The sequence below is a fragment of the Meles meles genome, chromosome 5, assembly GCF_922984935.1.
Source record: "Meles meles chromosome 5, mMelMel3.1 paternal haplotype, whole genome shotgun sequence".
Taxonomy (NCBI): Eukaryota; Metazoa; Chordata; class Mammalia; order Carnivora; family Mustelidae; genus Meles; species Meles meles.
The window spans coordinates 136,427,972-136,446,727 of NC_060070.1; the positions used below are offsets into that span (position 1 = coordinate 136,427,972).

Below are 18,756 nucleotides of genomic sequence, written 5' to 3' on the forward strand. Positions count from 1 at the left end.
TTTCTGATACAATGTACCTGTGGGGTCTTCATTAATATTAACTGAATTATGAGTGAGTGGAAAAGACACTGTTTTATTGCTTGTTTAAAATATAAGTAGGGCACGGGCGCCTGGGTGACTCAGTCAGTTAAGTCTCTGCCTTTGGGCTCAGGTCATAACCTCAGAGCCCCGGGATCAAGCCCCACATGGCGGGCTGGGATGGGGAGAGTCTGCTTCTCCTTCTCCCTTTGCTCATCTTTTCTCTCTCTCACTCACTCTCTCAAATAAATAAATAAAATATTTAAAAAGTAAAATATTAGTGATGAAGATCAGACTGGAGCACTCTAAAATTTATTTGTGGCCAAGAAAACTTCTGGTCTCCTGATATCTTTGTTAACATTGCCTACAACCACTGAGTTATATAGATGCTTCCTATAATTTCCAATTTCCATATCTGCAGATGCCAGTAGTTTCAGGATCAGAGAGAGGAAAGGAGTCAATGGATTTCTTTCCTCACTGGCTTTTTCTGAGGCAGAAAACCTTTATCTGTTGTTGCAGACAGTCCAGATCAAACATGTGCTCCAAAGTTAACTCCTCCTAAGATGATTTACAAATATTTTAAACCCTCAGAAAGACAAAAAGATTTTAACAATATGAAAGAAAGTTCTGGCCAGTTGCTGTTTGCTTCAAGTCCATAATCAACAATAAACTCCCAAGATTCCAGCTGGCAATTCTTTTTTTTTTTTTTTTTGACAAGATTGAAATCTGGAAGAACAGGTAAAGAACTGGTAAATGTCTTGAAATGGCTGCATGAGAGGAAAGATCAAGGTCTATTACAATTAAAAACAGAAGTTTCCTGAGGATCCATTCTATCTTAGGTTTCTGAGGAAATCGAAACAGGCTTGAAGGAATTCACAGTCAGCACACAGTTAACGGAAAACTCTTTGATGAGAGTCCACAGAAGGCACCTTCCTAAGGAGATGAGCTTTGAGTTGAGTCTCAAGGCCTTCACAGGATTGCAGTAGAGATGAAAAATGCCAAAGATGTTTCTGGCAAAGGAGCAGGAATCCTAAGGGCGCTGATATGCAAATACAGCTGGCATTCCGGAGCCCAGGAACGGTCCAGTGGACTGGAATGTAGCAGGGACGTGAAGACCCGGATGCAAGGCTGGAAACATCATTCGGGATTGCAAAACTGTCACCTTCTGTGCTAAGCTATTTTGAGCACAATTTGTAAAGGGGGAGTGGGGTGGTCTGAGCAGAGGAGACGTTTGATTTGTATTTTGGAGTAAGAGAGCTGAAAGCAAGGTGGAGGGTAGACCAGAAGGATGAGAGATTGGAGCTCATCCTGCCCAAGACAGATGATGAGCCTGGTGCTTGGGCAGTGGCAGTTAGATTGGAGACAGAGTGCATGATTTCTTTTCCTGAGGTAGATTCATCAGAGTTTGGTCACCAGGTCGTTATGAGCTGTGAGCAAAGAAACACCTCAAAGGTCACAACAAGCGTGAGACCCCACGGACCCGTGAGCCCACCGAAATGCGCTACAGAGAGCGAGCAGGCAGTGCACGTTTGAGGAGGGCAACCCTTCATTGAACATATATGAAGGAGAAAGTCATGAAACTATGGCAGAACTGTGGCAGCAACTGTGCAACTATGTATCAATGTATATAATTAATTCTTCATCTGCGTGGTAGCCTGGTAAGGATGTGAAGCAACACCACACATCGCCAGGTAAAATCAGGCAATGAGTGATGACAGGCTGTTCTTCAGGCCCCTCCAGAAGTCTGTGTGGGATTAGAACCGAGGCCTCGTAGCTCTCCACCCCGTGCACACAGCTCCAGGCCAGGTATTACATATGTCTCTCCTTCTCTTCTTTAAAGGCAGCCCATTCACTGATGTTTCCCAACCTCTGGATGTAAAAGATTAAGCTTCAGGAAAAGCAGAATAAAATAAATGGGATGGGAACAAGCATGCCATGTCCCGGAGACCCACCTGTCTCTGCTCATTGCACGAAGTACTGGTGAAAAAGGAGTTAGATTGGAGCCCTGATAGATCAGAGCCTCTCGGTCTGAGAAATGCAGTAAAACCCCCCTGTGTTTCTCCCCTAGACACCGTGGGTCTGTTGAAATGTCTGTGAAGATGTGCATATTTGTCTGAAAAGCAGCAACTCAGGCTTCAGAAGTTAACACATTTCGAAAGGTAAGTGACCTTGACGTTGTGGGCAGTAAAATGTGCAGAGTAGATTTTTTAAATAATTTTTACCCAGTTGGATATGCACTTCCTTCTTCCTCTCCTTTTTTACCATCTCTAGCCCTAGGGAAGAGAGCATAACTTGCCTTCTGCCCAGAGACATCTTTCATCTAAGTGTCTAGGAAGAAAGGGGTAGGTAGACTTGAAAGAAAGTCAGCAGTATTTAGTGGCAGGTCTTAATGTGGGCAATTCTCTCTCTCTCTCTCTCTCTCTCTCTCTCTCTCTCTCACGCACACACACACACACACTATATATATATATAATATATAATATATATATATATTTTTTTAATTTAATGTTGCCAGTCTGCCAGGTTGGTATATTATTCCCATTTTATAGGTTAGGAAACTGAAGCTCAGAAATGTGAAACAACTTGTCCAGACACACAGTTATGTGGTCATATTTACTAAGAGATCATTCTTATTCCTTCGCCTCAGAGAGCCCTACACTCCTGGCCCCTCTCCACAACTTTACTCGTTGTCCTCTCTGGTGAATGCAGAACAAGAAATCCTAGAAGCCTCCTTGCTCTGCCCTCTCGTTCTCTTCCATCCAAGCTGCCTCTAGGAAGTACCTATATTCTCTGCCTGTCCATAGTCTAGTGCTCACAAGACCAGCCTCTTCTGAGCAAGACCTTGCATTCCAGCTCCGTCTGCGCCGACTCTCCTTTCTTATGGGGTGATGAATTAACAAACCCACTTGGCAGCTGATCTAGAGCCATATCTTCCAAACAGCTTTATCAGTAATGAGGCTGACATTTTTTATTGCCTTTGGACTGGCTCCTGTGTTTCCTTAATTTTCTCAAATAGTTCAGATGGGGAAAAGAGGTGTATAATGTAGTAGCCCCCTGAGACCCCAACAATCATCAGACAGCTCTGATATTTGAACTCAGGTTGGACTGACTCTAAAGCCCAAGCACTTCTGATTTCACTGGGGGTAAAATGTTGGATCACGTAGGACACTATTATCTTTGTGAGTTAGTGTGTGTCTGCAGAATGGGGATGTGTCTAAACATGATTCTGGAAGCTGAATTTCCCTTTCAGTTAAGTGCTCCTTTAGAAGAAGCTGAGGGAAGATTTTTTTTTCCATTCTTGGTCAGGGTGGGAACGTTGTAAACACTCTTCTTGACTCAAAAGGGGTGTTGTGGAGTATGTCATGAAACAAACAGGAGTAGAGGCAGCGTCCCAATTTCTGCTGACATTAAGACTACGATAGCCCGAGGCACCTGGGTGGCTCAGTGGGTTAAGCCTCTGCTTTCGGCTCAGGTCATGGTCTCAGGGTCCTGGGATCGAGCCCCGCATCAGGCTCTCTGCTCAGCGGGAAGCCTGTTTCTCCCTCTCTCTGCCTGCCTCTCTGCCTACTTGTGATCTCTCTCACTCTCTGTCAAATAAATAAATAAAATCTTAAAAAAAAAAAAAAAAGACTATGATAGCCCATGGAAGTTTCTCAAGGTTCTTTGAATTGAAGATGAACTGGAAAAAGTACTGGAGTGTGTTTTCCTCCCCTCTTTTGGACCCTAAGCTTGTAAAACAAAAGCAATTGGGGTCATTTTCAGGATTTCTAGATAGCAGTTCTTAATATAGCCTCATTGAATATCTATCAACAACCAAGCGTGTGGATCAAATGAAACCCTATTATTTGGGGCACACACCTCCTCATAGAAAAGAAGGCAGAGCAGAGCAGAAAGGAGGGAGAGAGACCCATAAAACCTCACTAGAAATGGTTAAGAATCTGAACCAGATGTTCACACAGAAGAGAATATTTTCGGTTACCTGCTGATATATTGAACATTCTCCCATTGGCCATGAACACATCCTACCCTACGGGTAATTGCTTTATATTCTGACTTACAACCGAAGACAGCCTGAAGCAATTGGGGATGCTTAGCTTTGAAACCTTCTTAAAATCCTCCCTAGGGTTAAGAAAGTAGGGCAAGGTAAAAAAAAGAAGAACATGGATTTTTATAACAGGAACTAAATCCGAGAAAGGCAGATCAGAGGGTGGACACAGAGGTGAGGAGTGATGAGGAAATCACCATTCGATTTTTCTGAGGTCCTTTGGCTCACATCTGAGTTATCTATGTGGGTGAACGTGATTCTCGGCAACTGTGCCCTCTTGACGTTTAGCTCTATTTCTTTAAAGCTAGCTGTTGAGCAACAAGCTTCTTGGCAAACTGACCTGTGATCGTTAATAACTGTTCCCATGTAATATTTCTCAGTTAATTTTATTTCAGGCCACGAAGGCAATTCAGAGAGAGGAAGGGAAAGATTTGTTAAGGCAAATACCAGACAACCTTGGACATTCTTGCCTAGGGTCGGTGAAGGATAAAAAGAAGGAAACAGGATATGATTTTTTCTATAAACTGCATTTTCTCTAGATGCCTTTGTTTTCCATTTCCTAGTGAGGAATGGTTAAACTATTTGGTAGTTGGGATAATATCCATGGAAAATTGGAGTTCACTTGGTATTTCTGCAAAATGATAGGCCAGAAGACGGTTACCATGCCCTTTGGAATCCGAAGGTAACTCCACAAGTGAACTCTCCTGCCATTGGAAATCTCTTTCCTCTTTCGTTAAACCCATCAACTCTGTCCCTTCATTTCCAAGTGAGCCCAGAGCGAGATAATAGATTTAGTGAGACAAGTGAGTAGAGACTACACGTATAGGACACACTTGAAGAGCTTAAACTGGAGGCACAAAAGCTGAGAAGAACCCACAAAATGCTCAACCCACAAACAATAATCCTTAAATGAAGTTCATGGTTCAGCAGAAAAACAAGTTAAGGGCAGTAATTCAATGGTAGACAAAACAGGCCGGAACAGGTTCAAATGCTGCATATTTCACAACAGAGCTTAATTAAAACAGGACTATGAGGCTGTTAATTGCATTATAATAGTTCAGCATGAAATTAGGTCTGATGTGAATGTCCTTATAGTGGATTTGTTTATGTTATTATAATTACACAGTGGTACATAGATTTGTTGCACAGATACATTTGTAAAAGGCCAGCTCTTGGTTGGATTTCTTTTTTTTCCTCGCTGGAATTTGCACTCTATTTACGAGTGTGGAAAGTCAGCAAGAGGGAACCAGGGTCAGGAAACTAGGTCATACTGGATAATCCACTCGGTCTCCTGTGTATTTAAAGCTTAGAACTCCAAATAAGCTGTGCCTCGATGATCGTGATATTATTCACCATTTCTTTGGGAGAACTTGTGTCATTACAAACAACTGGGTCTCAGGAAAATAGGTGTCTTACCCAAAAGTGCTTATTTTGCCTTAGAAAGCAATGCCTTCCCTTAGAATCGTTGAATGCAAACCTATGGTTAATCTTGTGTCTGTAGTTCCCCAATATTATATATCCGGGTATAAATTAAAAAATGTTGGGGCACCTGGCTGGCTCAGTCATTAAGCGTCTGCCTTCAGCTCAGGTCATGATCTGAAGGTCCTAGGATTGAGCCCCACATCAGGCTACCTGCTCCTCAGGAAGCCTGTTTCTCCCTCTCCACTCCCCCTGCTTGTGTTCCCTCTCTCGGTGTGTCTCTCTTTGTCAAATAAATAAATAAAATCTTTAAAAATAAAAAATAAATAAAAAATTAAAAATGTCAATATTTCAAAGATTTGGGTCTAGTAAGATGGCAACTTCTGTTCACAGAATGGAAAAGACATAGCAGGAGTGGATTTGGTTTCCCGAATATAAAATGGATATTGTTCCTTGACTCATCCATAGTTTCCACTTTTTGGATGAAGACATACTTGGCTCACACAAGAACGTAACCTATGACCTTGGCCTAAACACCAAAACCTGAGATAATATCAGAAGTTTGGGAAATATAGACTACATATTTGATAATGTTTTCGATTTTTACCGAGACATTTTTATTTCCATGCAGATGCAATTTGGGACATTTCTTCTTTTTATGTGTTGCTTTGAAATAGAACAGCAAAAAATTAATAGAAGATTACCTACAAATAAATTAGGTAACTAAAATGATTATGTCTTCGTTTTTTCTTTCTTTAACATAACCATTAGGAGTATAGAACAAGCACTTAAGTAAATTTGAATCAATTTAGAGAAAGGTAATAAACTATGTTGCATTGTCAGGAAGCCATACTTCTAAACAAAATTACCTGTGCTTAATTTAGGTAGAAATTATGCAATTTGGGAAAGATAATATATCTGTGTATGTGGGTGTGTACACACTATATAGTGAGTTTTGCTATTGTTAATATCTCTAATTTTAAGAACCCCCAAGGGGCGCCTGGGTGGCTCAGTGGGTTAAAGCCTCTGCCTTTCGCTCAGGTCATGATCCCAGGGTCCTGGGATCGAGCCCCGCATCGGGCTCTCCGCTTGGCAGGGAGCCTGCTTCCTCCTCTCCTCTCTCTCTCTCTCCCTACTTGTGATCTCTATCTGTCAAATAAATAAATAAAATCTTAAAAAAAAAAAAAAGAACCCCCAAATTTTACATCTTGCATCTGTTATCAGAAATATATACTTTTTTCATAGCACGTCTGCAAAATTCTTAAGAAACACACTAGGAAACCACAAAGAACTTGACTTCTGGTTATGATATTTTTCGAAGCTCTTGGGAATAGAAGTAAATGAAAGAAAAAGTTACAGGTTATTTCATGCAAGTAGAAAGCCACAGGTCTTAGCCGTATTCCCCAGGCTTTTGCTTGTACATATGTATGCAAACATTAATAATAGCACAACACAACTATAGGTGAGCAACTACAGATTTGTTTCCAAGAAAGCACAAGCATAGAGCAACCCCACCGCCCCACTTCTGTGCATGGGAAGCACTGGGAAAAGAGGACTCTAAAGGGAAAACATGAGCTCAAGAGCTGAGAGGAGATTCAGAAGATGACAGAAAGAAGAAAGGGAATGAAAAACAAAACAAAACAAAAAAACTTTGCTCCAGCCACCCACTGCCTTTGAAGATAAATCCCACAGGTGAAAAATGCGTTTGTTTAAATGGAAAGCAGTCATGATGATGTGGTTAGCAGTATTTTCCCATTCGTATACTCCACTCTCTATAGACACACAGAAAAAAAAAAATGTTTAATTTTATGGTCTGATTGCATATAAACCATGGCCAAAGAATTGCACTCAAGAATATACTCAAATCATCAAATTTAAAAGGAGGCTTTTTCTTCCCCTGAATTCCAGAAAGAAAAAAAAAAAAAAAAAAAAGAAAGAAAAAGAAATTATCTGTGATCTAATATTTTAGTTTCTGGTCCCAAAGAACTGAAGGCAAATAATTGGACTGACTCAGTTAAGACAGTCAGTTTTAGTCCAATTACCAGAAAGAAAGAAACTGGACTATAATTTTTTTTTTCCTTTCTAGATAGCAGCCCGACATTATGATCCATAGACCCGGCTAGAATTTACTTAAACACATCCATCCAACGAAGCCACTAAATCATTGATAAAATGAGCTTCAGGTATCTGCAAGGATGAAGATTTCTTGTTCTTTTTAAAATATTTATTCAACCAACACTTCTATCTTTGCTTCGATGTGCCGTGAGCTCTCTTTCAGGAAATTATTCATCCAACACTGTACCCACCACCATCCTGGTGGCTGATCTCTTGATTCTTATCCCACACCTTTACTTTAATTTTCTCTAATGGCAGAAAAATACCAAAGTGTAAGATAAGCAAAAGATGGAGGGAGGAGTTGTCTCTATGTATAAGTATGCATGTGTGAGTGTTTTATTTTCTATTTAGGAAAAATTACTCCCAAAATGTAGTTGCTCAAATATTTTTGCATCAGCTACAATGAACAAAACTATATAAATCATAATTTCTTTATACCCTAACCAATTTTTTCCCCCTAAACCTTAGTTAGGTAGTATAAATTGGCTGAAAATCTGGGAGAGAGAGTTGGCAGCAGTAAGAGTGAATTTACCAAACACTGAGCATGCTCCTACATGAGCTTTTGCAATGACTATCGCATGAATCTTTCCCAGACACCTACCAACTCATTCTCTTCCTTTAAAAATGCTACTCAAATGTCACCTTATCAGGGCATCTCTTCTAACTGCCCCCTGTATGAAATAACCTTTCCACCCTTGGCCAAACCCTATGCCTTATTTTCATCATATCATTTGCTAAAAGTGTTACCAGCAACCATACTATAGATTTACACTCTTCCCACACACAAACATAAGCTTCGTGAGAAAAAAGAAGAGAGCTTGCCTCACAAGGAGCATCAAATTTCGATTTGCTGAAGGGATACATACATGAATTCCGCGATTTGAATCGATTCAGTATTGAAGGCAGCCTGTTTTTATTCTGCTTTTTTGTTCTGTTTCGTTTTGTTTTGCATGCCTATCTTGGAAGCTGCTGAAATGGATTCATTTTTGCCAACTCCAAAGTGGATATGCAAAACAACCCCTCTTTTGTATCATTAAAAAAAAAAAAACAGTACTAAGGCCATGCCTTCAGAAGCATCAGTGAGATGAACTCTCCACCAACTTCCCGCAATGCAAGTTGCAACTCCTCATTTCCTAATTTAGTGAGTTTGTAGCTGCTATCTTATCACACCATCTTCCTACTCCACCCACACGCCTCAGACTGCCTGTGTCATAACGCTCCTGGAATAACACCCCTTTGCACGCATATAAACCTTTGCTCCAAAGCGATGATGCATTATATGATAATTAATTGCCTTATTAACAGCCCAACAAATAAAGAAATATTATTTTGATTGGAATGGTAGTGATTTAAGGGGGGGGGCGAGTATATTTAATCTAATACCTTCCTGTTACAGGCCCAGGGACTATTTTCCAGTTGTTTTTCACAACTATGAAAGAAATCCGAAGGTGTTGTTTGTGCTTTAAAACTAGGTCTTTTGTCAGGAGACCTGGGTGGCTGTCAGGTGAGTGTCCCACTCTCAGTTTCTGTTCTGGTTGTGATCTCAGGGTCCTGGGGTGGAGCCCTGTCTTGGTTTCCCTACAGAGCGGAGCGTCTGCTTGTGTTCCTGTCTCTCCTCCTATCCTTGCTCGAGCTCCCTCTCTTTCTCTCTGAAATAAATACATAAATAAATCATAAAAAAATAAAAACCTAAGTCCTTTTTCATTATTCAAAGACATGTTTGAGTCACACATTCAAGCCAGATGTCATGAGATATACAGGTTAAACCCTATTACCTGGGGCTCCATGAAACTCACAATTTAGCATGGGAAGTGAGACACAAATATAGATAACTCTCATTTTCAATGATGAAGTTTTAAATGCCCTACGAGAGACTAAAAATTCTAAAAGATTTGAGGAGGGCTAAATCATGTGTGCAAATAATGACCATAGGGGCCCATGCTGGACATTTTCTTTCAGCTGAGAGTTGGAACTAACAAAAAGTTCTACCTAGAAAGATACAGGATATCATCTTGAAAAAATAAAATAAAAAGAATAAAAGAAATTCACATTCATCTTTCAAACAAACTTCTAGTTTAGTGACTTTCAGTGAGTCTAAATTTCCAGAATGTTTTGAGATTTCACAAGATTTTGTCAGTTTCCTGATTTCATTATCACACTTACTTTTTTGTTCTGAGTGTAGTTCTCTCTTTGAGCATGAAATTTCCGGGGCAGAATAAAAAAATAAGGAAAACAGCATATAGAAGAATGATCACAGCAGTAGCTATTTGGGGAAAGATTAATTAAGAATAAGAATTATAAATAATACTTATTTAGGACTCATTATATAAAAGGCTCTGGTCAAAGCACATTCACTCATTTCAGCCATTCAGTGAAATCCTGCCTTGTACCAGGGGAATGTGGAGACACAGAACTGAACCAATAAGACAAAATCCTTGGTCTAACTCAGATGACATTCCAAGGGAGGAAAACATAAGATATGTAACTGAATATATCATAAGTGCTATGGAGAAAAGGGAAACAGTGTAAAGGATGAGGCACTGGGTGGAGAGGGGATGATAAATGGCTACTTTGTTGCTATTTTTTATTTTATTCAGGGAAAGAATCTCTGGGAAGGAGCCTGCAGAATAAGTCTGAATGAAGTGAAGGGGATCAGTCATGTATATAAGTGGGAGAATAATGTCAGAAGAAGGAACAGCAAGAACAATGACTATGAGGGGCATACACTTGCCTTATGATCAAGGAGAAGCAAAGAAGCCAAAAGAACTGAAGCAAAGTGAGCAAGGGGAGAAAAAGAAGGTAAGATCAGAGTGATAGAAGTCTGGGGCAAGAAGCCAAGCATTCGGGGATATGAAGACCACTGAAGATGACTTTTGGGGTGCCTGCGTGGCTCAGTCACTAAGCATCTGCCTTCAGGTCAGGTCATGATTCCAGGGTCCTGAGATTGAGCACCACATCAGGCTCCCGGCTCAGTGGGAAGCCTGCTTCTCCCTCTACCAAACCCCTGCTTATGTTCCCTCTGTCACTGTCACTGTGTCTCTCTCTGTCAAATAAATAAATAAAATTAAAAAAAAAAGAATGATGGCTTTTATGCTGATTGGACTGAGAAACCATGCAGTATTTGTGAACAGAGTAATATCTATGACATCATAGAAAGAATCACTGTGGCTGATGTTGAGGGATAAACTAAGATGGGGACCATGCTATGAATCAAATAGTGTTTCCCTGAATAATATTTAAGTCTTAAATCCCAGTACCTAGGAATGTGAATTTATTTGGGAATATAGCCTTTGCAGTCCATCAAAATGAAATCAGTAGGGTGGGGCCTAATCCAATAGAACTGTGTCTTTGTTAAAATGGGGAATCCGGAGATCCCTGGGTGGCTCAGCCAGTGAAGCATGTCCAACTCTTGATTTTGCTCAGGTCGTGATCTCAGGGTTGTGTTATCAAGCTGCACGACAGGCTTCCACCCTCAGCATGGAGTCTGCTTAAGTTTCTCTCTTCTCTCTCTGCCCCTCCCCCAACTCATGCATGCACTTTCTCTCTTTCTCTCTCTCTCTTTCTCTCAAATCAATAAATAAACAAGCAAACAAGTATTTAAAAATGGGGAATCTGGACACAGAGACAGACATGCACATGCAGGGAGAATGCCACGTAAACACGATGGCGGACATTGGGTGGATTCATCTACAAGCCAAGGAATGTTAAAGATAGCCCTCAAGCTGCCAGAAGCCAGGAGAGAGATATGGAACTGTCAGAAGGATTAACCCAGCCAACATCTTAACCTTGGACTTCTAACCCAGGACTGCGAAGACAGTACGTTCCTATTGTTTAAGCTGCCTACTATATGGCGCTTTGAAATGGCAGCCCCAGGAAACTAACACAGGCAATGATCCACTTTACACAGGCAATGATCCACTTTACACAGGCAATGATCCACTTTACACGAGTTACTGCATTTAATCTTTATTAAAAACCTAGATGGTTATTATTCCAAATCTCAGGTGAAGAAAATGAAGTATGGCAGGGAGAGAGGTCAACCAACTTACTTAGGATGAATTAGTAAATTGTAGGGCCGAAGTATGGCTGTAAGAACATCTGACCCTAAAACCCAGGCTTTTAAACTGTGTCTCTATTGCTTCTCTAAGGACATATTTTAAAACTGTGAAGTGGGGGGAAAATATTGTTGCCCACCATTTCAGTGAAGCTAGGAGATTATATTCATTATAAGGCATAAATATATAAATTAAATAGCTATATCTGTGTTTTTTATTATTGAAGCTGAGCAATGGGGAACAAACATTTGGAGAAGGCTTGGCTGTAAAGAAAAGCCCATCTCTTTGTTTATTATTTTTTTTAAAAGATTTATTTATTTATTTATTTATTTGAGAGAGAGAGAGAGCACGAACGAGCAGAGTGAGTGAGAAAGAACATGAGTTGGGGCAGACCAGAGGGAGAGGGAGAAGCAGGCTCCTGCCTGAACAGGGATCCCAATGTGGAGCTCCATCCCAGGACCCCGAGATCAGGAGTGGAGCCCAAGGCAGATGCTTAACTGACTGAGCCACCCAGGCACCCCTCCTTGTTTACACTGGTTAAGAATAATGCCCTGGCAGAGGACATGAACAGACATTTCTGCAAAGAAGACATCCAGATGGCCAACAGACACATGAAAAAGTGCTCCACGTCACTTGGCATCAGGGAAATACAAATCAAAACAACAATGAGATATCACCTCACACAAGTCAGAATGACTAAAATTAACAAGTCAGGAAATGACAGATGCTGGCGAGGATGCGGAGAAAGGGGAACCCTCCTCCACTGTTGGTGGGAATGCAAGCTGGTGCAACCACTCTGGAAAACAGCATGGAGGTTCCTCAAAATGTTGAAAATAGAACTACCCTATGACCCAGCAATTGCACTACTGGGTATTTACCCTAAAGATACAAACGTAGTGATCCGAAAGGGCACATGTACCCGAATGTTTATAGCAGCGATGTCTACAATAGCCAAACTATGGAAAGAACCTAGATGTCCATCAACAGATGAATGGATAAAGAAGAAGTGGTATATATACACAATGGAATATTATGCAGCCATCAAAAGAAATGAAATCTTGCCATTTGTGACGACGTGGATGGACCTAGAGGGTATCATGCTTAGTGAAATAAGTCAATCGGAGAAAGGAACTATCATATGATCTCCCTGATATGAGGACATGGAGAAGCAACATGGGGGGTTAGGGGGATAGGAGAAGAATAAATGAAACAAGATGGGATTGGGAGGGAGACAAACCATAAATGACTCTTAATCTCACAAAAGAAACTGGGGGTTGCTGGGGGGAGGTGGGGTTGGGAGAGGGGGAGGGGGTTATGGACATTGGGGAGGGTATGTGCTATCGTGCTGTGAAATGTGTAAACCTGGCGATTCACAGACCTGTACCCCTGGGGATAAAAAGACATTATATGTTTATAAAAAAAAAAAAAAAAAATGGAGGGGGAGGAGAACCATAAGAGACTATGGACTCTGAAAAACAACCTGAGGGTTTTGAAGGGTCAGGGGTGGGAGGTTGGGGGAACAGGTGGTGGGTAATAGGGAGGGCACGTTTTGCATGGAGCACTGGGTGTTGTGCAAAAACAATGAATACTGTTACGCTGAAAAAATAAAAAAAAGAGAATAATGCCCTGGGAAATGGAGCACCAAAGGTGCCCTGCCTCAGTCACCAATGAACTCTGGGCCTCATTTTCTTTATTCATAAAATAATAAAAATGGATGAAAGAATTTCTAAGGCATAGTCCAGGTCTACAAGTCATATATTTTGTTTCCTTATTTTTTATTCTGTTAATTCCACATCTATTTCTTTTTAAGGTGAAAAGACGTCCTGTTGAAGACAATATTGACAGAATGTGGAAGAGTCACTGTATTACAGAAACCTAACCTACTGGGGCTTCTGTGTTGCAATTGCATATTCCATGAAGCAGAATGCTTAGAATTATTAATGGGGTCAAGAGAAACTGGTCATGTGGTATCTCCTGGTTTCTAAGGGATTGACCCCATAGTAATGCAAAATTGTATACATGTTTGTCATTTATTCTTATTGGGGCTCCCTATTTTGAGTTTACATTAAAACTTTTAGAGAGCAAATAAGGAAATATTGAACAAATGTTACCCTCCAGTTCTTTTCTTACACCAAAGCCAAACCCAAAACACCTTAAAAATACAAACTTTGGATTATTTGATTATACAGTGTGATCATAAAATCTGGAAACATAGATAATATTACTCCAATATTTATTTTAATATTAATATTAACAAACCATTGGATTTTGCCTATGTTTCTGGCTTATCATCCTTTCTTATCTCTGGAAAGTAATCTTCTACAACAGTCATGAAAACAAAATTCTAGATTTGTATTCTTTTTTTTTTTTTAAAGATTTTATTTATTTATTTGACAGAGAGATCACAAGTAGACAGAGAGGCAGGCAGAGAGAGAGAGAGAGAGAGAGGGAAGCAGGCTCCCTGCTGAGCAGAGAGCCCGATGTGGGACTCGATCCCAAGATCCTGAGATCATGACCTGAGCCGAAGTCAGCAGCTTAACCCACTGAGCCACCCAGGCGCCCCTAGATTTGTATTCTTATCATTTGGGCAAATTCTTGATTTCTCATTTTCCTCAGTGGTAAAAATGAATTATTTAATTTGGTGATTTCCAGAGAATTTTAATATCTGAAATACAGTAGAATATTAGAGTAATGAATATGCATTAGAATGGGAATACATAAAAAATCCAAGACTGAGGGATAGTACTTTCCGTAAGTCAATATTTTTACCCTTTCAAGTTTCTGGAGATCAGAAAATCACAATAAAGTTATTTTTTAACAGAACTTTTTTCTTCAACTTTGTTATCTGAAAGAGTATGTTGCCCAAATACGTAAACAACGACCCATCAGTGTGTCCATATTAGAGACCAGAAATTCAAGACTCAAGGGACAGGACCATGATTACCAAGCACTTCTCAAGTAGAGTCTAGAGGAAACAAACACTTCCAAAATTTTATCTAAAATTTAGCATGAAACTCATCTTCCCTAAAATTCTCCTGAATACACACCAGACAGTCAGCATCCCTCTGTATACAAAGAGAATGGACCATCAGACTCGTAAATTGTTTATTTCAGGTGACGTATGTTGACATGCAGCACGATTTAGTTTCTTTCACTTTTCAGTTAGACTGCCAAATGGATGCGTGGATAGATGAGAGACATCAGTGTGTACTCGTACTCTCTCTCTGTCTCTGTGTGTGTCTTTCTGTTTCTCTCTTATAAACACACACACATATGCAAATGCAACAGAGCTCCTCTATTTTCTGGGTAATTAAAAAATGCTAAAATGTAGATTTTTAAGCAAAATCAGATTGAAATTTTTTTTTTAGTGAACTCCTTTGTATAATCTTTCATTTTTAAAATTTATTTATTTATTTGAGAGAGAGAAGAGTGTGCGCGGGTAGGGAGGCAGAGGGAGAGGGAAAGAGAATCTTAAGCAGACTCCCCACTGGTGCCGAGCCCGACACAGCTCCATCTCACAACGCTGAGATGATGAACTGAGTAGAAATAGAGTCAGACCCTTAACCAACGGAGCCACCCAAGCAACACTGTTTTGTTTTGTTTTCTATAAGATTTATCTAGTTATCTTTTAATGATAGTTTAAACTACTATGTCAAAACTACAGCTTTATTTTTTATCAACAGCTGATCAGCAGCTGAGTGTCCAGCTTTCAGATTATCTATCTATTCTCTTAACATCTTTTATCTTTCTTTTAAGTCTGCTAAGAGAACCAATCAAATATGACAGCTAGTCTACCCATTTCCTTTACAAAAAAGGAGGCATAGAGGAAATAAAATTCATGTCCTAATTCACACCACAACACATAATTTTCCAAGTAATGTAAAAGAATTATAAATAAAAAATTATAAATGAAATGATAACTGACAGACAATATGTTGCCATATTTTTTCCAAAACATTTGTTAGAATGCTTAGAAGTCTAAGAATATAACAATATCTCTTGAACAATGGGAAAATTGAATTTTTTAAGGACATATAAGCCGATTATTAAAAACTGTGAAACAAGTAAGTTAAAATTAATGCAGTTATTAAATTGCTTTACTATTTTAGCTAAAATTCATTGTCATTAACTTAGCTCATGTCAAATTAGCTCAATGAAAGAATATTTACAGATTTTTTAACTGCTTATGCTACAAATGCCCAAATGAAATTTGCCAGTGATTTTGTGGTATACCATCTTGAATTCAGGCAGGAATTGACTTGTGGAAGGAACAGGTATTAGAGAAGACTATACTAAAGATTGGCTTGAGATTTACAAACTGGGAGTAAAAATCAACTAGGAAATCAATTCATCCCTGGAGATCCTTTAAGAGAGTAGCCGGGAAGGCTGGACGCAGAGTGCATGAGGCATGGCCTTCTATCTCGGCCACACTTCTAACGATGGCTGTGCAGAGATCTTCAAACAGGAAAAGGCACTTACTCTTTGGAATCTTTATCTTTCAAGTGCTTTTAATTCCAAGGTCACCTTGTGGATGAACAGAGTTTAATAAACACAGCACTCAACAGGTGAGTCTACCAGTGACTGTCCATGTATGAGAAACAGTCAAAAACACTAGATACAGATTGTAAGATACTTTATATCCTTATCCCTAGAGTTACTTTAGGTAACTGTTACTGAGTTGTTATAGGAATCATAGACACTATGCGTTTCCATGCATTTTCTGCCCATGAAGAAACAAATTATTTTGGGTAGAGATTAGGGTGTGGGGGGAGGATAAGGAAGAAGTAATTGAAGGAGAACTAGATGGAATAAGTTGGGGAAAGTGGTAAGAGCTTATTATTATATAGGCATTGTTTAACATAGTTATTAGTACAACAACCAAAAGATAACAAGAAGAACAAGGAAAAGGTAAAGTTACTCTGAAGAAAAATCAGCCCAATTACTTACGAGGTGGAAATGCTGAATATAGCCAAATGATACGTCTTCAAACATGACATAACAAATGGGAAAAACATCCCAGGAGGAGGCTAAAAATGACACTGCATGATTAAAAACAAGTAGTTGTGAGTTGGAAATTGTATGTGCTTTTCCATAAGGGATAGAAAGAAGGCAGGCTACAGAGGGTAGAAGTTCAGAGTTTTGGAATTAACTGGGTATCAAGAAAGATTTCTCATGGGATAGAAAAAAGAAAGACGCAGAAAGCACACAAGTTAGAGAAGAAATGAGCATTTAGAGAGAGGAGACGGAAGAGCTGAGGGAAGGCTGTCATAAAATACACACTGCATCATACATGATGGATCAGTTCTATTATTTAACTTTCCAAAAGATGTAACAACACAGAGATATGCTAACCATCATAGTCAGCATTAATTTACAGTGGGAGAAATAATTAGAATCTCACTTTTTCTGAAGAATAGAGTAAAAATGTAAACAATGCCTCCCTCCAGGCAAGTGCTTTATCAAGTTGACAGGTACATTTGAATTTCCATGGGTGGGGGATATAATAGGTTATTTATGTGTCATTTTAATAGAAAGACCCAACCATCAAGATGGACAGCAGACTTTATCAGTACTGCTGTTTGCAACTAATCCTCCAATTTAGTACCCCATGAAAATACCTGCAACAAAACCTGTCCATTTTTCTTTTACACTCCATTATAGAAAAATCAATATGGGCACTATTCATCACAAATCTCCTGCTTGGCGGGTGCCTGAGCCATAGAATCAGAAAAAAAAAAAAACAAAAAAACAAAAAAACCTGGTAGTTTAGCATTCTGTGTGGCAGGACCCATTGCTTAGGGTTTGATTCGACCACATTCTGCCACCCACAATGGCCCAGTTGGCCTATGTGTATGTGTTCTAGATTTTAACACAGGTTCACCACACACCCGGAGTCTGATTGCTGTCAGGTGAACTTCATCTGGATTTAGTTTTAGACCCAAGAACAGGAATTCATTGACTTCCACACTTGGCAGATTTAATCTGCTCTTTAACATTCATGCAGTGAATAATAACTGGAAATGTACCAAATAATAATTCAGTCAAGCAACCCATAAGATAGACAAAGACTCAGTGCTTCACTTCTCAACCAGCATCATAAAAGACATGTAGTCTGACTACCTTTTCCAGAAAAATGACCCTTGTTTTTCCTCCAAAACATCTCTACCTGGTTTAAAATCCAAAATCAGACGTTCAATGGGAAGAATTCTACAACAAACCAAACTAAGTATACATGAAAAGAAAGTCATAGAATTCACAACTATCAACTGTAAAGCTAAATGAGACTAATTACTCAAAGTATGCGAACTTCAACACCTTCCCTTGGGAGGAATCTTAAAGGCAGAAAGTTTATTTGATTCCTCTTTGTCTCCTTCCAAATCACCGAAGTTACATATTGGCCTAATTGCTAGATCAATGAGTGTCCTACAGAGCAAAAATTCATATATTTATTTTTGCTATTGGATATGTAAGTAAAAGCTAAACATTACAGAAAAAGGATTTTAAAAAAACATAAATATTCTTAGACATCAAGATTTTAATTAACCTAAATTTAGGTCAATTGAGTATATTGCTTGGAGCTCTGTACCAGATCCTGCAGACTGGCTCACTTGACTTACACTCCAGACCCTTTATAGGCAGAGAAAACTGAAGACAATATTTATCAGATCCCCTTTCAGCTCCACATCTCCTTTATACATTCATTCCCTCTTAAACAAGCCAGGGTTGTTCTGCTCTCCACTGCCCATAACCCTGACCAATAAGAGATCTAAGGACTGCCCCAAGATGCTGTCCTAGTTAAGTGATGAACTGTTATTTCCATTTTGAAGTAATAATTTTACATGTCCTTCTAATTTAAAATCTGGAATTCTACAAATTATCAGCTCACCATATGTCCTCAGCAGAACCTCCCTTACTTCAACGACTTTCTAATAACGTTTTAAAAACAAAGTTACCTTATTTCTTTTCATCATATCTATTTCTTTTAATCATATCGACATATCTGCAGACATTACCAGGAATAATCTGATGTTATTTACTAGTATGCATGGTCCTAACTATATAATATTTACTAATCGTTCTATTATATTCCAGGCACATCCCCAA

General features: G+C 39.4%; 1 protein-coding gene across 1 annotated transcript in view; it reads right to left on the minus strand.

Moving 5' to 3' along the window:
* The window catches only part of LOC123942250, a gene marked incomplete at its 5' end in the record, with an annotated part of 301,675 nt that overhangs the window by 11,515 nt on the left and 271,404 nt on the right, over window positions 1-18,756 (minus strand). The gene's annotated exons all lie outside the window — the stretch shown is intronic.